Source organism: Bombina bombina, chromosome 3, assembly GCF_027579735.1.
Source record: "Bombina bombina isolate aBomBom1 chromosome 3, aBomBom1.pri, whole genome shotgun sequence".
NCBI classification, from domain to species: Eukaryota; Metazoa; Chordata; class Amphibia; order Anura; family Bombinatoridae; genus Bombina; species Bombina bombina.
The window spans coordinates 923,162,251-923,185,447 of record NC_069501.1 but is presented as its reverse complement, the minus strand read 5'-3'; the positions used below and the strand labels follow the sequence as shown (position 1 = coordinate 923,185,447).

Here is a 23,197-nt window from a genome sequence, read left to right as displayed (position 1 = left end):
GGTCTAACAACCTCTAGGTCTATTTTTTTTTTCCTGAGGAAGGAAAGATCCCTTCCCACCTGTAATCTCAGAAATTATCTCTGCCAGACCAGGTCCAAACAGAGCCTTTCCCTTGTAGGGTAAAGCAAAAAGCTTGGCCTTAGAAGAGACATCGGCTTACCAAGATTTTAACCACAGATCCCTGCGGGCCAGTACCGTGAAGCTAGACATCTTAACTCCCAGACAAAATTATGTGCATATTGCTATCGCAGATAAAGGTATTAGCCAGTTTGAGAGCTTTGATCCTATCTTGGATCTCATCTACTGTAGTTTTCTGTGTAATAAGATCAGATAATGCATCCCACCAATAAGATACAGCTCCCGTGACCATAGCAATACTCACTGTTGGTTGCCCCTGTAACCCTTGACTGATATACATCTTTTTTTAAGTAAGCCTCTAGCTTTTTGTCCATTGGGTCCTTAAAAGAGCAACTATTCTCTATAGGAATGGTAGTTCTCTTGGCAAGAGTAGAAATAGCCCCTTCTACTTTAGGAACCGTGTGCCAAGAGTCACAAAAAGAGTCCGCTAAAGGAAACCTCTTCTTAAAAACAGGGGAAGGGGAAAAAGGAACCCCTGGCTTATCCCATTGCTGAGAAATATTTTCGGACATCTTCCTTGGGACAGAAAAAACCTCCTCATATCCTCTATCCAATTAAGAAGACTTTGTAGGGTTCAGAGGTTCTTCGAAGGTTCAGAGTCTTCTAAAGTAGCTAGAACCTCCTTCAATAGTAACCGGAGGTGCTCAAGCTTAAATCTAAAATTAACCTCTTCAGATTCTGAAGATTTCTCTGCTAAAGTGACATAGAGTCTGAGATCTCACTTTCAGAAGCTACTTAAGTATTCTTAAAGGCCACCTGGGCCGAAACCGGTAGAGAGTTCACTGTTATTTAAAAGTTCCAAACAAATGTCAAAGTAACACTGCATTTAAGAGTACTTGGCACAAATCACTTTTAAACTTAGTGATTGGCAGGATCTCACAGTTTACTTGAACTTAGAACAGACACTGTCTGTCAGGAAATCCATTGTTTTACACAAACGTTGTCTGTAAGAAGTCACTACAGCCTCTGCATTGCTTCATCACCTGTGGGACACTATCAATCAAACGCTGTCTTTCTGGAAAATCAAAACACAAACGCTGTCTGGAATTGCAGCACTCAATTACAGACGCTGTCTGTTGAAGCTATTGCTTATAGTAACCCACCTATCCCAAGATTTGGATTGTGAGCTGACTCAGCTGTCACTCTTTCATCCTACAACACAGGCTGGAGTGAATTACACGATCTACGTTCTCCACCTAACCTACAAAATCATCAAAAACAACACTTATTGTTCTTTCATTAGCGGTTGTTGAAAGATAGAAAGTAACTGCTCATCCTCGCAAAAGGATTTTTTGGGCTCCTAGTCTATTAAGATACTGTTTATGGTTATTTAACCACCCTTCTAGGAGAAATTATTTAAGACTTACATTGTACTCCTATCAAGAAATGCATTTCTAATTGTATAGATTTTTAGGTGGCCAGCAACAAAGTTGCAGGACAACCTATTGTTATTGTTCGGATTATTATTATTATTATTATTATTATTATTATTATTATTATTATTAATTATTCTTTTTATTCCGCTAAGCTTTGTATTCAATTGCCCATAACTGCTTAACTGTTTCCTGTGCTACATCTCATGCAAAATTGAACTCATAGGTCACATGCTCTGGCAGCCATATTGCTTTTTACGCCAAATTTCGACAAACGCTTAAAAATCTTTAGCTCTGGAACTGCTTATGTTACAACTTTGAAACTCGTTGTGCTTAGTGCTACTATGACTTAAAAATTGCTATTGCTCAAGAAGTGCCTAGGTCACATGATGTGGCAGCCATCTTGCATTTTGCGAAAATTTTCAAACATCTTCTTCTCTTAAACCGCTTAGTGCAATGACGCGCAATTTTGCACATATGCTCCTTGCAAGGCCCTCTACCAAGTTTGTTCAAACTGCGATTTTTCCATAATCAACATGGCTGCTGTGAGACATTAACCTTTTTATCGCCATTTCATTGCGTAATTTTGCACTTTATACATTAGTTTTACAATATTTAACAATATTACAGTGCAATAGACACATGATTACACATAGTCGTAACCCTTAAAGACAATATTGCAGTTAAAATTTGCATTGCGCAATCGCCTTCGTGAAATAAAACATTTGCAAATTTTCATGAAACTTCTGCAAATTGTAGAGATCTATAGTGAGCATTAGCATGTGCAATTTGAAAGCCATACATTGCTTAGCTTGGCAGCCATTTTGTTTCGTGTGCGCCATTTTTAAAAACTATAAAAATCTTCTTCTCCGAAACCGCTTATGGGACAGACTTGAAATTTTGTTTATAGAGTTATCTTATGACTAACATTCAGATTTGTTCAAGAGAAGTTGATACGTCATGTGGTTTGGCAGCCATTTTGAATTGTTCGAAATTGCTTAACAATATATTTAAATTAATGATAAAACAAAAACCGTTTTACAAAAATGCTTTATTTTTGCCATGTTTATTGACATTTATAGTGAGCACTATTGTGCGTAATATGGAGGCTGTATATCTTACAATCGGGCAGCCATCTTGGTTTACGCGAAAATTGCAAAAGTCTATTTACTCTGCAACCGCTTATGTAAGAACAGTGAAATTTGCTGTACAGTCTTATATTGTGACCTAGATTCACAATTGCTCATTAGGAGAGAATCAGTCACATGATGCGGCAGAAATATCGGTTTTATGTTTATCGTAATTATTTGTAATTCAATACTTCCTCTTTTGAGTCAATTGCTCACAAAACACAAATTACTTATGCTAAACTCTTGAAATCAGGTATGTTGGTACAGCCTATTGCAATGCTACATCTCATGCAATATTGAACTCATAGGTCATAAGGTTATGCAGCCATATTGTTTTTTGCGACAAATTTTGAGAACTGCTTAATAATCTTTAGCTCTGGAACTGCTTATGTTGCAACTTTGAAACTTGCTGTGCTTAGTGCTGCTATGACCTAGATTTGCCATTGCTCAACAGAAGTGACTTGGTCACATGATGTAGCAACCATCTTGCATTTTGCGAAAATCTTTAAACATCTTCTTCTCTTAAACCGCTTAGTGCAATAAAGCGCAATTTTGCACGTATGCTACTTGCAAGGTCCTCTACCAAGATTGTTAAAATTGTGATTCTTCCATAATCAACATGGCTGCTGTGAGACAACCTTTTTATCGCCATTTAATTGCGTAATTTTGCACTTCATACATAAGTTTTACAATATTTAACAATATTAAAGTGTAATAGACACATGATTACACATAGTCATAACACTTAGAGACAATATTGCAGTTAAAATTTGCATTGCGCAGTCGCCTTCGTGAAATAAAACATTTGCAAATTTTCATGAAACTTCTGCAAATTGTAGAGGTCTATAGTGAGCATTAGTATGTGCAATTTGAAAGCCATACATTGCATAGCTTGGCGGCCATTTTGTTTCGTATGCGCCATTTTTAAAAACTATAAAAATCTTCTTCTCCGAAACCGCTTTTCGGACAGACTTGAAATTTTGTTTATAGAGTTATCTTATGACTAACATTCAGATTTGTTCAAGAGAAGTTGATAGGTCATGTGGTTTGGCAGCCATTTTGAATTGTTCAAAATTGCTTAACGATCTATTTAAATTCATAATAAAACAAAAACCGTTTTACAAAAATGCTTTATTTTTGCCATGTTTATTGACATCTATAGTGAGCACTATTGTGCATAATATAGAGGCTGTATATCTTACGATCTGGCAGCCATCTTGGTTTAAGCGAAAATTTCGAAAGTCTATTTTCTCTGCAACCGCTTATGTAAGAACTGTGAAATTTGCTGTACAGTCTAATATTGTGACCTAGAGTCACAGTTGTTCATGTTGAAGGAATTAGTCACAACCTGTGGCAGCCATATTGGTTTACGCAAAAATTTTGAAACTGTTTTCTTTCCAACCGCTTATGTTAAAGCTGTGAAATTTGTTGTATAACCATATGTTGTCACCTAGAGTTTCATTTGTTCATGTTGAAAGTGTAGGTCATATGGTGTGGCAGCCATTTAAAAAAAAGCAAACATTTCACAAATGTGTTTTTTTTCCAAATGCTTATCTTAGAACTGTAAACAGTTGTTGTATAGCTTTATTTTGTGACATAACTTATATGGCATTGCAAAAATGATGCGCTGGCCACCTCTATTGCTGCTTGCAGCTATATTTTAGATATTGTATTAGTGTATTGCACATATTGTTCTTAAAATATTGTTTCTGACATATTGCATTTCACTCAATGTCATTTTAGTTGTTAGCTAATACCTTGCAAGGTTTAGTGTTTTTAATGTTTATATGAATTTACTCACCTGCATATTAAAGTGTTTACATTTTTAAACCGAGCTTTAGGTCTCTTTTAGTCCTTTATATAGTATAACATTTATCATAAATTATTACATTTTATACTCTCTCATTTAGTGCTCACCTTATATATTAGGTATCATATACATTTTTTATACATTATCACATTTTATTTTCCCAATTTGCTATTAATTTAGCACTCAAATTATTGCCCGTTTTCATTATTATTATTTACATCTTGAGGAAGGTTGTAATTTTTAGTTGTAGCTTATATTGAGTCTTAGAAGTGTTTCCATCATATTGTTGTTTTCTCTAAAGTATTCTCCTCATCAGACAACTGAGCAAGAGTGGCTAATGCAGTCGTAGAGTCAGAAACCTTAGTATCAGGCAGATGTTTAGATTTTCTCTTACGTTTTCCTAAGGCAGGCAAAGCAGACAAAGCCACAGTTACTGCAGAAGAAACTTTAGCGGCAAAATCTCCAGGTAAACACCCCCAGGTGGATGAGAGGACAAAGAAGGTACAGTGTGAGAAACAACTAAGGCTTGGGACATCCGAGGAGAAAGCTGAGGCATGTCACGCACAGCAGAATTCTGAGAGACACTTGGCTCAGAAGGGAGAATTTTTTTCTTTGCATTTTAAAGTCTTTGCTAAACACCAGGATGAACAAAACTGCATAGGTAGGGCAATCTGATTATCTAAACAAAGTAAACATCTATCATAGAGATAGATTGATCCTTATCTGTATCCCTAGTCTGGAAAAATGGTCCCACAAGTATCTTGCAAATATAGAAATTGTAATGCAACCATAAAAAAATTTAATTTTTCAGAAAAAAGTCAATTTTGATTGGATAACCTTATAATCAATTGTAGTTTTTAATATTAACTTAAACTGCCTCAGATACCTGAGGCTCCTACCGGCTCAAGGAAAAAATATCCCACTAGTAAGAGAAACTCTCTTGAGTTCCTCCTCTGGGGATCCGGAGAGTAGATTAACAGGAGCCGATTCAGAAATGACACTGCAAAATCCAAGACAGTTGCACTAACGCTTTAACTGCTCCGCTCCGTAAAAGCAGAAGTGCGGTCCACATGTGATCACAGAAAACAAACTGACACATTTACACCGCTCTAAAAGAACCAACCTTAATCTGAATGTATGGCAGAAAGTGGGAATAATATCCAGTAGCACAATAATTGCCAAATAAAGGATGTAAGCCTCTAAACAAGAAGCGCAAATAAAAGGGAGGTAGCCAATAAAGAACCTTTTTAATGTTAACCCCTAAACTCCCTTGAGCAAGTGAAACTCTATGAACTGCCCCTCATACAATAAAAAAGGTATACCTGGCTTTTTTTTCTTCTTTTTTTATGCTTACATGATAAATTTATTTATTTATTGACACAGTGAGTCCACGGATCATCATAATTACTATTGGGAATATCACTACTGGCCAGCAGGAGGCGGCAAAGAGCACCACAGCCACAGCTGTTAAATGCCACTCCCCTTACCCACAACCTTCAGTCATTCGACCAGAAGCAAAGGAGAAAGAAAGTAATATAAGGTGCCTGAGGTTTATATAAAAATTAAACAATCTGAAAATATAGGGCGGGCTGTGTCAAGAAAGAAAGAAATTTATCATCAGGTAAGCATAAATTTGGTTTTCTTTCTAATGACAAAGTAAGTCCACGGATCATAATAATTACTATTTGGAATCAATACCCAAGCTAGAGGACACGTATGATAAGGAAGGGACACGACAGGTAACCTAAACAGAAGGCACCACTGCTTGAAAAACCTTTCTCCCAAAAACAGCCTCAAATGAAGCAAAAGTATCAAATTTGTAAAATGTAGAAAAAAATGTGTAAAGATGACCAAATGGCAGCCTTGAAAATCTGTTCCACAGAAGCTTAATTATTGAAGTCCCAAGATGAGTAAACAGCCCTTGTGGAATGAGCCATGATTTTCTCAAGAGGCTGCTGTCCAGGAGTCTCATATGCCAAACGAATAACACTCCTCAGCCAAAAAGAAAGAGAAGTAGCCGTAGCTTTCTGACTCTTGGATTTTCCAGAAAAAACACAACAAAGAAGAAGACTGACAAAAATCTTAAGTCACCTGCAAATAATACTTCAACGCATGAACCACATCCAGGATGTGCAACAAACTCTCCTTCTGAGAAGAAGGATTAGGACACAAGGAAGAAAACAACAATTTCATGATCAATATTCCTATCCGAAACCGCTTTTGGAAGTAAACATAAGGCAGTACACACAGGACTACCTTATTAGAATGAAAAATAAAGTAAGGAGACTCATACTCCAGCGCCGAGAGCTCCAAAACTCTTCTAGCCGAAGAAAAAGCAACAAAAAAACAAAACCTTCCAAGATAACAATTTAATATCCAACGAATGCATAGGTTCAAACGGAGCCAGCTGAAAGACTCTAAGGACCAAATTAAGACTCCATGGAGGAGTAGCAAACTTAAACATAAGCCGGACTCTAACCAAGGCCTGACAAAAAAGACTGACCATCCGCCAGACGCTTGTGCAACAAAATAGATAAAGTAGAAATTTGACCCTCAAAAAGGTACTAGCAACTAAATCCTTCTCCAGACCCTCTTTGAAAAAAAGACAAAATCCTAGGAATTCTAACTCTACTCCAAGAATAGCCTTTGGATTCACACCAATAAAGATATTTAAGCCATATCTTATAATAAATTCTTCTAGTCACAGGCTTGCGAGCCTGAATCATAGTCTCATGACCGACTCAGAAAACCCACGCTTAGATAGTATCAAGCGTTTAATCTCCAAGTAGTCGGCGTCAGAGAAACAAGATTAATATGAAAAAAGGGCCCCTGAAGTAGAAGGTCCTTCCTTAATGGTGGAAGAGATGACATATCCACCAGATCCGCATACCAGATAGTGCGAGGCCATGCCGGAGCAAAGAGAATAACACCCTCTCTTGTCTAATTCGAGCCTTGACTCGTGGAAGGAGAGCAAACACATATGCTAGACTGAAGATCCAAGGAACTGCCAAAGCGTCTATCAACACAGCCTGAGGATCTCTTGACCTCAACCTGAACCTTGGAAGCTTGGCATTCTGATGAGATGCCATGAGATCCAATTCCGGCTGCCCCCACTTAAAAACCAAATTGACAAACACCTCCGGGTGAAGTTCCCACTTCCTTGGATGAAACGTCAGTTTGCTCAGAAAATCCGCTTCCCAATTGTCCACCCCTGGAATGTGGATCACAGACAGACAGCAATTGTGGATCTCTGTCCACTGAATAATCCTGGCTACCTCTGACATGTTTAAGGAACTCCAAGTTCCTCCCTGAAGATTGATGTAAGCAACTGATGTTAAAAAGTCCGACAGAAACCTGATAAACTGGGTTGAAGCTGAGTGAGGCCAGGCTAGAAGAGTATTGAAGATAGACCTCAACTCTAAGATTTTCATGGGAAGAAGGGATTCCTCCCGAGTCCTATACCCTGAGCCTTCAATGAGCCCTAGACCGCTCTCCAACCCAGAAGGCTGGCATTCATGGTCACAATCACCCAGGAAAGTCTGCGAAAGCAGGTTACCTGGGAGAGGTGTTCCTGAGACACCCACCACAGAACAGAATCTCTCGACACCTGATCCAGAACGATTCGCGGAGACAGATCCACATAATCCCTTTTCCACTGTCTGAGCATGCATAACTGCAGAGCCCTGAGATGGAACTGAGCAAACAGAATGTTCTCCATAGCTGACACCATCAGACCGATTACCTCCATAAACTGAGCAACTGACGGCCGAGGAGAGGACTGAAGGAAAGACAAGAGTAGAAGATATTTGTTATTCTGGCTTCTGTCAGAAAAACCTTCATCTCTAGAGAAACTATAATGGTTCCCAAAAATACCATCCTTAAAGATGGAACCAAAATTTTTTTTTATTAAATTCATCTTTTATCCGTGGAAGCGCAGAAAAGACAACAACTCCTCCTCTGTGTGGAAGATTGCTTGCTGAAAAGATCATACATGAACCAGAATATCTTCCAGATAAGGCACCACTGTAACACCCCACAACTGAAGAACCGCTACCAACGCTTCCAGAACCTTTGAGAAAATCCTGGGAGCCGATGCCAGTCAAAAGGAAGTGCCACAAACTGAAAATGTTTGTCTAGAAACGTAAAACTCAGAAACTTGAAAAAATCCTGAAAGCTTCATTTAAAAAAAAATAAAAAAAATTTGATTGCATTTATCAAGAGAGCGAGGATACCAGCACAATTAGGTAAAAAAGAATAATCTTTATTGCAGATCCATATCTTAAAAAACAGAATTTATGCTTACATGATAAATTACTTTCTCAAACGGTGTGTCCGGTCCACCGCGTCATCCATTACTTGTGGGAATATTCTCTTCCCCAACAGGAAATGGCAAAGAGCACAGCAAAAGCTGCCCATATAGCCCCTCCTCAGGCTCCGCCCCCAGTCATTCGACCGACGGTTAGGAGAAAAAAAGGAGAAACTATAGGGTGCCGTGGTGACTGTAGTGTATAGAGAAAGAAATTTTTCAAACCTGATTAAAAAACCAGGGCGGGCCGTGGACCGAACACACCGTTGGAGAAAGTAATTTATCAGGTAAGCATAAATTCTGTTTTCTCCAACATTGGTGTGTCCGGTCCACGGCGTCATCCATAACTTGTGGAAACCAATACCAAAGCTTTAGGACACGGATGAAGGGAGGGAGCAAATCAGGTTACCTAAACGGAAGGCACCACGGCTTGCAAAACCTTTCTCCCAAAAATAGCCTCCGAAGAAGCATAAGTATCAAATTTGTAGAATTTGGCAAAAGTGTGCAAGGAAGACCAAGTCGCTGCCTTACATATCTGATCAACAGAAGCCTCGTTCTTGAAGGCCCATGTGGAAGCCACAGCCCTAGTAGAGTGAGCTGTGATTATTTCAGGAGGCTGCCGTCCGGCAGTCTCATAAGCCAATCGGATAATGCTTTTCAGCCAGAAAGAAAGAGAGGTAGCAGTAGCTTTTTGTCCTCTCCTCTTACCAGAGTAAACGACAAACAAAGATGAGGTTTGTCTAAAATCCTTTGTTGCTTCTAAAAAGAACTTTAAAGCACGGACTACATCTAAATTGTGTAACAAACGTTCCTTCTTTGAAACTGGTTTCGGACACAGAGAAGGAACAATTATTTCCTGGTTAATATTCTTGTTGGAAACAACTTTTGGAAGAAAACCAGGCTTGGTACGCAAAACGACCTTATCTGAATGGAAAACCAGATAGGGTGGATCACACTGCAAAGCAGATAATTCAGAAACTCTTCTAGCAGAAGAAATAGCAACCAAAAACAGAACTTTCCAAGATAGTAACTTGATATCTATGGAATGTAAGGGTTCAAACGGAACCCCTTGAAGAACTGAAAGAACTAAATTTAGACTCCAAGGAGGAGTCATGGGTCTGTAAACAGGCTTGATTCTGACCAAAGCCTGTACAAAAGCTTGAACATCTGGCATTTGTGTAACAAAACAGATAAGGCAGAAATCTGTCCTTTTAGAGAACTCGCTGACAACCCTTTATCCAAACCCTTTTGGAGAAAGGAAAGAATCTTAGGAATTTTAATCTTACTCCAGGAGAATCCCTTGGATTCACACCAACAGATATATTTTTTCCATATTTTATGGTAAATCTTTCTAGTCACAGGTTTTCTGGCTTGGACCAGAGTATCTATCACTGAATTTGAAAACCCGCGCTTGGATAAAATCAAGCGTTCAATTTCCAAGCAGTCAGCTGCAGAGAAACTAGATTTGGATGTTCGAATGGACCTTGTACTAGAAGATCCTGTCTCAAAGGTAGCTTCCATGGTGGAGCCGATGACATATTCACCAGGTCTGCATACCAAGTCCTGCGTGGCCACGCAGGAGCTATCAGAATCACCGAGGCCTTCTCCTGTTTGATCCTGGCTACGAGCCTGGAAAGGAGAGGAAACGGTGGAAACACATAAGCTAGGCATCCACTAGAGTCGCCTTGGGATCCCTGGATCTGGACCCGTAGCAAGGAACCTTGAAGTTCTGACGAGACGCCATCAGATCCATGTCTGGAATGCCCCATAATTGGGTTACCTGGACAAAGACCTCTGGGTGGAGTTCCCACTCCCCCGGATGGAAAGTCTGACGACTCAGATAATCCGCCTCCCAGTTGTCTACTCCTGGGATGTGAATTGCAGATAGATGGCAGGAGTGATCCTCCGCCCATTTGATGATCTTAGATACCTCTCTCATCGCCAAGGAACTCTTTGTTCCTCCCTGATGGTTGATGTAAGCTACAGTCGTCATGTTGTCTGACTGGAATCTTATAAATCCGGCCTTTGCTAGTTGAGGCCAAGCTCGGAGAGCATTGAATATCGCTCTCAGTTCCAGGATGTTTATCGGGAGAAGAGACTCTTCCCGAGACCATAGACCCTGAGCTTTCAGGGAATCCCAGACCGCGCCCCAGCCTAATAGACTGGCGTCGGTCGTGACAATGACCCACTCTGGTCTGCGGAAACTCATTCCCTGAGACAGGTGATCCTGAGTCAACCACCAACGGAGTGAGTCTCTGGTTATCTGGTCTACTTGAATCTGAGGAGACAAGTCTGCATAGTCCCCATTCCACTGATTGAGCATGCACAGTTGTAATGGTCTTAGATGAATTCGAGCAAAAGGAACTATGTCCATTGCTGCAACCATCAATCCTACTACTTCCATGCACTGAGCTATGGAAGGCTGCAGAATAGAGTGAAGAACTTGACAAGCGTTTAGAAGCTTTGACTTTCTGACTTCTCTCAGGAAGATCTTCATTTCTAAAGAATCTATTATTGTTCCCAAAAAGGGAACTCTTGTCGACGGAGACAGGGAACTCTTTTCTACGTTCACCTTCCACCCGTGAGTTCTGAGAAAGGCTCGAACAATGTCTATGAGTCTTTGCCTTGGAAAGAGGCAACGCTTGAATTAGAATGTCATCTAGATAAGGTGCCACTGCAATGCCCCTCGGTCTTAGAACCGCCAGAAGGGACCCTAGCACCTTTGTGAAAATTCTGGGAGCAGTGGCTAAACAGAATGGAAGAGCCACGAACTGGTAATGTTTGTCCAGAAAGGCGAACCTTAGGAACTGATAATGATCTTTGTGGATAGGTAGTCATATTGACCCTCCTGGATTGTAGGTAAAATTGTTCGAATGGTTTCCATTTTGAACGATGGAACTCTGAGAAACTTGTTTAGAATTTTTAAATCCAGAATTGGTCTGAAAGTTCCCTCTTTTTTGGGAACTACAAACAGGTTTGAGTAAAACCCCTGACCTTGTTCCGCTGTTGGAACTGGGTGTATCACTCCCATCTTTAACAGGTCTTCTACACAATGTACGAATGCCTGTCTCTTTATTTGGTCTGAAGATAAGTGAGACATGTGGAACCTTCCCCTTGGAGGAAGTTCCTTGAACTCTAGAAGATAACCCTGAGAGACTATTTCTAGTGCCCAGGGATCCGGAACATCTCTTACCCGCAGCCTGAGCAAAGAGTGAGAGTCTGCCTCCTACTAGATCCGGTCCCCGATCGGGGGCTACCCCTTCATGCTGTTTTGGTAGCAGCAGCAGGCTTCTTGGCCTGTTAACCCTTGTTCCAGCCTTGCATTGGTTTCCAAGCTGGTTTAGCCTGGGAAGCGTTACCCTCTTGTCTAGAGGCTGTAGAGTTAGAAGCCGGTCCGTTCCTGAAATTACGAAAGGAACGAAAATTGGACTTATTCTTAGCCTTGAAAGGCCTATCCTGTGGGAGGGCATGGCCCTTCCCCCCAGTGATGTCTGAAATAATTTCTTTCAATTCTGGCCCAAAAAGGGTCTTACCTTTGAAAGGGATATTAAGCAATTTTGTCTTGGAAGATACATCCGCCGACCAAGACTTTAGCCAGAGCGCTCTGCGCGCCACAATTGCAAACCCTGAATTTTTCGCCGCTAATCTCGCTAATTGCAAAGCGGCATCTAAAATAAAGGAATTAGCTAACAAGTGCGTGAATTCTGTCCATGACTTCCTCATATGGAGTCTCTTTATTGAGCGACTTTTCTAGTTCATCGAACCAGAAACACTCCGCCGTGGTGACAGGAATAATGCACGAAATTGGTTGGAGGAGGTAACCTTGCTGAACAAAAATCTTTTTAAGCAAACCCTCCAATTTTTTATCCATAGGATCTTTGAAAGCACAATTGTCCTCAATGGGAATAGTCGTGCATTTGGCTAGCGTAGAAACTGCCCCCTCAACCTGTTTGCCATGTGTCCTTCCATGGGTCGACCATGGGGAACAATTTCTTAAATATAGGAGGTGGGACAAAAGGTATGCCTGGTTTCTCCCACTCCTTATTCACTATGTCCGCCACCCTTTTAGGTATCGGAAAGGCATCGGGGTGCACCGGGACCTCTAGGAATTTGTCCATCTTGCACAATTTTTCTGGAATGACCAAAGAGTCACAATCAACCAGTGTAGTTAGTACCTCCTTAAGTAATGCGCGGAGATGCTCTAACTTAAATTTAAACGTCACAACATCAGGTTCTGCCTGTTGAGAAATTTTCCTGAATCAGAAAGTTCTCCTTCCGACAAACCCTCCCTCACTGCCACTTCTGACTGGTGTGAGGGTATGACAGATAAATTATCGTCAGCGCCTTCTTGCTCCACTGTATTTAAAACTGAGCAATCACGCTTTCTTTGAAATGCTGGCATTTTGGATAAAATATTAGCTATGGAATTATCCATTACTGCTGTTAATTGTTGCATAGTAACAAGAATTGGCGCGCTAGATGTACTAGGGGTCGCCTGCGCGGGCATAACTGGTATTGACACAGAAGGAGAGGATGAAGAACTATCCCCACTACCTTCATTTGAGGAATCATCTTGGGCAACCTTATTAAATGGCACAATTATCACATACATGTATCACATACATACAAGGGGGGACCACCTTGGCCTCCATACATACAGAACATGTTCTATCTGAAGGTACAGACATGTTAGACAGGCTTAAACAGGCTAATAATGCAAAAAAAAACGTTTTTAAACAGTTACTGTCTCTTTAAATGTTAAACAGAGCACACTTTATTTCTGAATGTGTGAAAAACTATGAAGAAAATATCCAATCTTTACCAAACTTTCATCACAGTGTCTTAATGCTTTTAAAGTATTGCACCCCAATTTTCAAGCTTTTAAACCCTTAAATGAGGAAACCGGAGCCGTTTAATCAATTAGCAATTTTATCCCACTACAGTCCCAGCCACAGCGTTTGCTGTGACTTCACCTGTCCTTGGGGGTTATACGATACCAAATTAAGCCTTCCAGGAACGTTTTCAATGATCACCAGACCCTCTCACATGAAGCTGCATGCACTGCAACCAAAAGAAACTGCGCAATTATGGTGGGAAAATGAGGCTCTGCCTACTATAGTGAAAGGCCCTTCCTGACTGGGAAGGTGTCTAAACGACTGCCTGGCGCCTAAAAACGTTCCCAAACACTAAAAGTTTAGAAAATCACTTTAAACTTCATAAAAAAACTTAAATAAAGCAATCGATTTAGCCCACAAGAGTGTCAACCAGTGTATAGCCCATAATAAGCCTTTATTCTGTTATGAGTCTAAGAAAATGGCTTACCGATCCCCAAGAGGGAAAATGACAGTCTTCTAACATTACACAGTCTTGTTGGAAAATGGACTAGTCATACCTTAAGCAGAAAAGTCTGCAAACTGTTCCCCCCAACTGAAGTTCAACAGTCCTGCGTGGGAACAGCAATTTTAGTTACTGCTGCTAAAATCATACTCCTCTTTTAAACAGAACTCTTCATACCTTTCTGTTTTAGAGTAAATAGTACAAACCGGCACTATTTTAAAACTCTTGATAGCAGAATAAAAAACTACAACTAAACACCACATACTCTTCACCCTCTCCGTGGAGATGCTACTTGTTCAGAGCGGCAAAGAGAATGACTGGGGGGAGGAGCCTGAGGAGGGGCTATATGGGCAGCTTTTGCTGTGCTCTTTGCCATTTCCTGTTGGGGAAGAGAATATTCCCACAAGTAATGGATGACGCCGTGGACCGGACACACCAATGTTGGAGAAAACAGAATTTATGTTTACCTGATAAATTACTTTCTCCAACGGTGTGTCCGGTCCACGGCGTCATCCTTACTTGTGGGATATTCTCTTCCCCAACAGGAAATGGCAAAGAGCCCAGCAAAGCTGGTCACATGATCCCTCCTAGGCTCCGCCTACCCCAGTCATTCGACCGACGTTAAGGAGGAATATTTGCATAGGAGAAACCATATGGTACCGTGGTGACTGTAGTTAAAGAAAATAAATTATCAGACCTGATTAAAAAAACCAGGGCGGGCCGTGGACCGGACACACCGTTGGAGAAAGTAATTTATCAGGTAAACATAAATTCTGTTTTCTCCAACATAGGTGTGTCCGGTCCACGGCGTCATCCTTACTTGTGGGAACCAATACCAAAGCTTTAGGACACGGATGAAGGGAGGGAGCAAATCAGGTCACCTAAATGGAAGGCACCACGGCTTGCAAAACCTTTCTCCCAAAAATAGCCTCAGAAGAAGCAAAAGTATCAAACTTGTAAAATTTGGTAAAAGTGTGCAGTGAAGACCAAGTCGCTGCCCTACATATCTGATCAACAGAAGCCTCGTTCTTGAAGGCCCATGTGGAAGCCACAGCCCTAGTGGAATGAGCTGTGATTCTTTCGGGAGGCTGCCGTCCGGCAGTCTCGTAAGCCAATCTGATGATGCTTTTAATCCAAAAAGAGAGAGAGGTAGAAGTTGCTTTTTGACCTCTCCTTTTACCGGAATAAACAACAAACAAGGAAGATGTTTGTCTAAAATCCTTTGTAGCATCTAAATAGAATTTTAGAGCGCGAACAACATCCAAATTGTGCAACAAACGTTCCTTCTTTGAAACTGGTTTCGGACACAGAGAAGGTACGATAATCTCCTGGTTAATGTTTTTGTTAGAAACAACTTTTGGAAGAAAACCAGGTTTAGTACGTAAAACCACCTTATCTGCATGGAACACCAGATAAGGAGGAGAACACTGCAGAGCAGATAATTCTGAAACTCTTCTAGCAGAAGAAATTGCAACTAAAAACAAAACTTTCCAAGATAATAACTTAATATCAACGGAATGCAAGGGTTCAAACGGAACCCCCTGAAGAACTGAAAGAACTAAATTGAGACTCCAAGGAGGAGTCAAAGGTTTGTAAACAGGCTTAATTCTAACCAGAGCCTGAACAAAGGCTTGAACATCTGGCACAGCGGCCAGCTTTTTGTGAAGTAACACAGACAAGGCAGAAATCTGTCCCTTCAGGGAACTTGCAGATAATCCTTTTTCCAATCCTTCTTGAAGGAAGGATAGAATCCTAGGAATCTTAACCTTGTCCCAAGGGAATCCTTTAGATTCACACCAACAGATATATTTTTTCCAAATTTTGTGGTAAATCTTTCTAGTTACAGGCTTTCTGGCCTGAACAAGAGTATCGATAACAGAATCTGAGAATCCTCGCTTCGATAAGATCAAGCGTTCAATCTCCAAGCAGTCAGCTGGAGTGAAACCAGATTCGGATGTTCGAACGGACCCTGAACAAGAAGGTCTCGTCTCAAAGGTAGCTTCCAAGGAGGAGCCGATGACATATTCACCAGATCTGCGTACCAAGTCCTGCGTGGCCACGCAGGAGCTATCAAGATCACCGACGCCCTCTCCTGATTGATCCTGGCTACCAGCCTGGGGATGAGAGGAAACGGCGGGAACACATAAGCTAGTTTGAAGGTCCAAGGTGCTACTAGTGCATCCACTAGAGCCGCCTTGGGATCCCTGGATCTGGACCCGTAGCAAGGAACTTTGAAGTTCTGACGAGAGGCCATCAGATCCATGTCTGGAATGCCCCACAGCTTAGTGACTTGGGCAAAGATTTCCGGATGGAGTTCCCACTCCCCCGGATGCAATGTCTGACGACTCAGAAAATCCGCTTCCCAATTTTCCACTCCTGGGATGTGGATAGCAGACAGGTGGCAGGAGTGAGACTCCGCCCATAGAATGATTTTGGTCACTTCTTCCATCGCCAGGGAACTCCTTGTTCCCCCCTGATGGTTGATGTACGCAACAGTTGTCATGTTGTCTGATTGAAACCGTATGAACTTGGCCCTCGCTAGCTGAGGCCAAGCCTTGAGAGCATTGAATATCGCTCTCAGTTCCAGAATATTTATCGGTAGAAGAGATTCTTCCCGAGACCAAAGACCCTGAGCTTTCAGGGATCCCCAGACCGCGCCCCAGCCCATCAGACTGGCGTCGGTCGTGACAATGACCCACTCTGGTCTGCGGAAAGTCATCCCTCGTGACAGGTTGTCCAGGGACAGCCACCAACGGAGTGAGTCTCTGGTCCTCTGATTTACTTGTATCTTCGGAGACAAGTCTGTATAGTCCCCATTCCACTGACTGAGCATGCACAGTTGTAATGGTCTTAGATGAATGCGTGCAAAAGGAACTATGTCCATTGCCGCTACCATCAACCCGATCACTTCCATGCACTGAGCTATGGAAGGAAGAGGAACGGAATGGAGTATCCGACAAGAGTCTAGAAGTTTTGTTTTTCTGGCCTCTGTCAGAAAAATCCTCATTTCTAAGGAGTCTATTATTGTTCCCAAGAAGGGAACCCTTGTTGACGGAGATAGAGAACTCTTTTCCACGTTCACTTTCCATCCGTGAGATCTGAGAAAGGCCAGGACAATGTCCGTGTGAGCCTTTGCTTGAGGAAGGGACGACGCTTGAATCAGAATGTCGTCCAAGTAAGGTACTACAGCAATGCCCCTTGGTCTTAGCACAGCTAGAAGGGACCCTAGTACCTTTGTGAAAATCCTTGGAGCAGTGGCTAATCCGAAAGGAAGCGCCACGAACTGGTAATGTTTGTCCAGGAATGCGAACCTCAGGAACCGATGATGTTCCTTGTGGATAGGAATATGTAGATACGCATCCTTTAAATCCACCGTGGTCATGAATTGACCTTCCTGGATGGAAGGAAGAATAGTTCGAATGGTTTCCATCTTGAACGATGGAACCTTGAGAAACTTGTTTAAGATCTTGAGATCTAAGATTGGTCTGAACGTTCCCTCTTTTTTGGGAACTATAAACAGATTGGAGTAGAACCCCATCCCTTGTTCTCTTAATGGAACGGGATGAATCACTCCCATTTTTAACAGGTCTTCTACACAATGTAAGAATGCCTGTCTTTTTATGTGGTCTGAAGACAACTGAGACCTGTGGAACCTCCCCCTTGGGGGAAGTCCCTTGAATTCCAGAAGATAACCTTGGGAGACTATTTCTAGCGCCCAAGGATCCAGAACATCTCTTGCCCAAGCCTGAGCGAAGAGAGAGAGTCTGCCCCCCACCAGATCCGGTCCCGGATCGGGGGCCAACATTTCATGCTGTCTTGGTAGCAGTGGCAGGTTTCTTGGCCTGCTTTCCCTTGTTCCAGCCTTGCATTGGTCTCCAAGCTGGCTTGGCTTGAGAAGTATTACCCTCTTGCTTAGAGGACGTAGCACTTTGGGCTGGTCCGTTTCTACGAAAGGGACGAAAATTAGGTTTATTTTTTGCCTTGAAAGGCCGATCCTGAGGAAGGGCGTGGCCCTTACCCCCAGTGATATCCGAGATAATCTCTTTCAAGTCAGGGCCAAACAGCGTTTTCCCCTTGAAAGGAATGTTAAGTAGCTTGTTCTTGGAAGACGCATCAGCCGACCAAGATTTCAACCAAAGCGCTCTGCGCGCCACAATAGCAAACCCAGAATTCTTAGCCGCTAACCTAGCCAATTGCAAAGTGGCGTCTAGGGTGAAAGAATTAGCCAATTTGAGAGCATTGATTCTGTCCATAATCTCCTCATAAGGAGGAGAATCACTGTCGACCGCCTTTATCAGCTCATCGAACCAGAAACATGCGGCTGTAGCGACAGGGACAATGCATGAAATTGGTTGTAGAAGGTAACCCTGCTGAACAAACATCTTTTTAAGCAAACCTTCTAATTTTTTATCCATAGGATCTTTGAAAGCACAACTATCCTCTATGGGTATAGTGGTGCGTTTGTTTAAAGTGGAAACCGCTCCCTCGACCTTGGGGACTGTCTGCCATAAGTCCTTTCTGGGGTCGACCATAGGAAACAATTTTTTAAATATGGGGGGAGGGACGAAAGGAATACCGGGCCTTTCCCATTCTTTATTAACAATGTCCGCCACCCGCTTGGGTATAGGAAAAGCTTCTGGGAGCCCCGGCACCTCTAGGAACTTGTCCATTTTACATAGTTTCTCTGGGATGACCAACTTGTCACAATCATCCAGAGTGGATAATACCTCCTTAAGCAGAATGCGGAGATGTTCCAACTTAAATTTAAATGCAATCACATCAGGTTCAGCTTGTTGAGAAATGTTCCCTGAATCAGTAATTTCTCCCTCAGACAAAACCTCCCTGGCCCCATCAGACTGAGTTAGGGGCCCTTCAGAAATATTAATATCAGCGTCGTCATGCTCTTCAGTATCTAAAACAGAGCAGTCGCGCTTACGCTGATAAGTGTTCATTTTGGCTAAAATGTTTTTGACAGAATTATCCATTACAGCCGTTAATTGTTGCATAGTAAGGAGTATTGGCGCGCTAGATGTACTAGGGGCCTCCTGAGTGGGCAAGACTCGTGTAGACGAAGGAGGGAATGATGCAGTACCATGCTTACTCCCCTCACTTGAGGAATCATCTTGGGCATCATTGTCATTGTCACATAAATCACATTTATTTAAATGAATAGGAATTCTGGCTTCCCCACATTCAGAACACAGTCTATCTGGTAATTCAGACATGTTAAACAGGCATAAACTTGATAACAAGTACAAAAAACGTTTTAAAATAAAACCGTTACTGTCACTTTAAATTTTAAACTGAACACACTTTATTACTGCAAATGCGAAAAAACATGAAGGAATTGTTCAAAATTTACCAAATTTTCACCACAGTGTCTTAAAGCCTTAAAAGTATTGCACACCAAATTTGGAAGCTTTAACCCTTAAAATAACGGAACCGGAGCCGTTTTGAACTTTAACCCCTTTACAGTCCCTGGTATCTGCTTTGCTGAGACCCAACCAAGCCCCAAGGGGAATACGATACCAAATGACGCCTTCAGAAAGTCTTTTCTAAGTATCAGAGTTCCTCTCACATGCGACTGCATGCCATGCCTCTCAAAAACAAGTGCGCAACACCGGCGCGAAAATGAGGCTCTGCCTATGCTTTGGGAAAGCCCCTAAAGAATAAGGTGTCTAAAACAGTGCCTGCCGATATTATTATATCAAAATACCCAGATAAAATGATTCCTCAAGGCTAAATATGTGTTAATAATCAATCGATTTAGCCCAAAAAAAGTCTACAGTCTTAATAAGCCCTTTTTGAAGCCCTTATTTACAATCGTAATAAACATGGCTTACCGGATCCCAGAGGGAAAATGACAGCTTCCAGCATTACATCGTCTTGTTAGAATGTGTCATACCTCAAGCAGCAAGAGACTGCTCACTGTTCCCCCAACTGAAGTTAATTGCTCTCAACAGTCCTGTGTGGAACAGCCATGGATTTTAGTGACGGTTGCTAAAATCATTTTCCTCATACAAACAGAAATCTTCATCTCTTTTCTGTTTCTGAGTAAATAGTACATACCAGCACTATTTCAAAATAACAAACTCTTGATTGAATAATAAAAACTACAGTTAAACACTAAAAAACTCTAAGCCATCTCCGTGGAGATGTTGCCTGTACAACGGCAAAGAGAATGACTGGGGTAGGCGGAGCCTAGGAGGGATCATGTGACCAGCTTTGCTGGGCTCTTTGCCATTTCCTGTTGGGGAAGAGAATATCCCACAAGTAAGGATGACGCCGTGGACCAGACACACCTATGTTGGAGAAATAGCAACGTTTTTAAGATATTGGTCTGAAATAAAGATTATACTTTGCCTAATTGTGCTGGTATCCTCGCTCTCTTGATATTGCTTTGGGGCATTGCAGTTACCCCCCTTGTACCGTGCACTTACCAGTGGTGCTGATTTTCTACCTTGCTTGGATAATATTGATTGCATTTATAGTAGTCTTTATATTAACATGTTTCAATAGGTTCAAATGATAATCTATTTCTAACCCTTTAAGTAAATTGACTGGTTTCCCTGCCTTTCATACCTTAGCTCCTCTTTATGATGGACAATTGACCAGATATATGAGGACTGAAAAAGTATTTGTATACCCTTCATCTATGTAATAATGAGCTTTATAAGTTAAGTTTGCATCGGTTATTAATTCAGTTATAATGCTCTTCTTATACAAGTTTGATCACAATATGCTATTCCTGTGTAAGTGCCTATACTATGGGCGTCATTTACTTATAAATATTTTGTACTGCTTATTTACACCCCACACTTATTTGACATAGTCTCTCCACATAAAGGAAAAATATATTTAAAAAAATAAATAAATAAATTGGTGGTGAACTAAAAAAATAAAAAAGTTGTGTTGCTTTCATAACCACAACCATATTCCCTTGTTTACTGCAGTGTTAATTTTGATGGCAAATTTCGATTTAGTCTTAGTCTTTTGACTAAAATGTCATCTTAGTTTTAGTCGTATTTTAGTCATCTGAATTGTTTTAGTTTTAGTCTAGTTTTAGTCGACTGAATCTCCAGTAGATTTTAGTCGACTAAATCTCCAATAGATTTTAGTCGACTAAAATCTAAGTGGTTTAGTTATGGTGTAATGCATTATTTAAGTATGTCTCTATAATTTGCAAACTGATTATATATTCCAGGAGTAAACATAACACCTGTTATTATTTATGGTATTAAGGTTTAAACATGCAATACAGACACAGATTTAGCTGATGTGATATATAACGTCTTTATTAAAATTAAATAAAACCAAGTTTCATAAACAAACAGAAGTGCAACTTTAAAATATAAAAAACAAAACTGTAAACTGTATTGCCCAATATAAAAACTTTAACAGTTCTCTGTTATTAATTAAAACAAGTATCAAGTAACTCAACACAACAAAATGTTTCTTCAGCTAGCACAGGCACAGCATAACTTAAACCCATACTCATGGGCTATACTTATTTCTATAGGAAGAATCAATTGATTGTTCACAAATTCTAAACATTTTCGGCAATGATATTAGCACTGCTCTAGAACTTCCAAACTCATTATATACTCCTGGAGTAAAGGTTTGTTAACCTGTTCTTATTTATGGTATTAATTAAGGTTTGAACATGCAATAGAGATTTAACTGTTGTGGTATATAACATGTCTTGATTTATCTTAAAATGTATTAAAATTAAGTTTCATAAATTTGACAAAAAGAACAGTAATTTGATATGGATTGATTACAAAACTTTGCATAAAATGTTTTTGTCAGCAAATTTTGATTTAGTTTTAGTCATAGTCTTTTGACTAAAATGTAATTTTGATTTAGTTTTAGTCAGTCTTTTGACTAAAATGCCAATTTAGTTTTAGTCGTATTTTAGTCATCAGAATTTCTTTAGTTTTATACTCATTTTAGTCTAGTTTTAGTCGATGAAATTAACATTGGTTTACTGCAGACAAATACATCTGTCTTCAAATGTAGCGGTCTTCATACATAGTTTAATATTTATAAAACCTAAAAAGTGCTTATTCCAATACATGAAAGCCAGGTATCACAGGTTAAGGTAAAGAAAAGAAAGAAGTCATTTTTTACTAGATTTGATTTTATACAAAACGAAAACTACATTTTCAAACTAACTTATCACTCACACATTCTATTATAACTGAATAATAATTGTAAAATCAAACATGCAGCTTTCTAATCAAATGTATTTTAGACCACATGCAATATACATATATTGAATATTAGGAACATTCATTTATGCACTGGTTACTTTTACAGCACAGTAATGAAAATGTAGTCTTGTGTAATCATGTGGCAAGTGGTCAGGAACTCACTGGACAACTCCATACTGTTAAAATACCTTGTAGGGTCTTGAGGTATATTCAAGTAAGTGCATTCCTTAAAGGGACACAATACTCATATGCTTAATCACTTGAAACTGATGCAGTGTAACTGTAAAAAGCTGACAGGAAAATATCACCTGAGCATCTCTATGTAAAAAAGGAAGATATTTTACCTCACAATTTCCTCAGCTCAGCAGAGTAAGTTCTGTGTAAAAAGTTATACTCAGCTGCTCCCAGCTGCAGGTAAACAAATTTAAAAATTGAAGAAATGAACAGCAGCCAATCAGCATCAGCAGTGCTGAGGTCATGAACTCTTACTGTGATCTCATGAGATTTGACTTAACTCTCATGAGATTTCATAGTAAGCTTCCTTTACATGATTGGTGAAATAATATGAGAGTGCACGATGCTAGTCCCTTCAGATGTCCCAGGACAAACACACTAAAATGCTGCTTAGAAATCCTTTACAATGGGAGGTGGCTACTGAGGAACTTTTGAGGTAAAATATCTTTATTTTTTACATAGAGATGTTCAGGTGATATTTTCTAGTCAGCTTTTTACAGCTATGCTGCATCACTTTCAAGTGTTTAAACATTTGGGTATTATGGCCCTTTAAATGGACATGAAACCCAAATGTTTTCTTTCATGACTGAGATAGACAATACAATTTTAAACAACTTTCTAATTTACTTGTATTATCTAATTTGCTACATTCTCTT

The 23,197-nt window shown here is 40.4% G+C and overlaps 1 protein-coding gene across 2 annotated transcripts in view; it reads right to left on the bottom strand.

Annotated features, from left to right (window-relative positions):
- The window catches only part of DIAPH3 (diaphanous related formin 3), a 1,718,568-nt gene that overhangs the window by 1,572,348 nt on the left and 123,023 nt on the right, over positions 1-23,197 (bottom strand). The gene's annotated exons all lie outside the window — the stretch shown is intronic.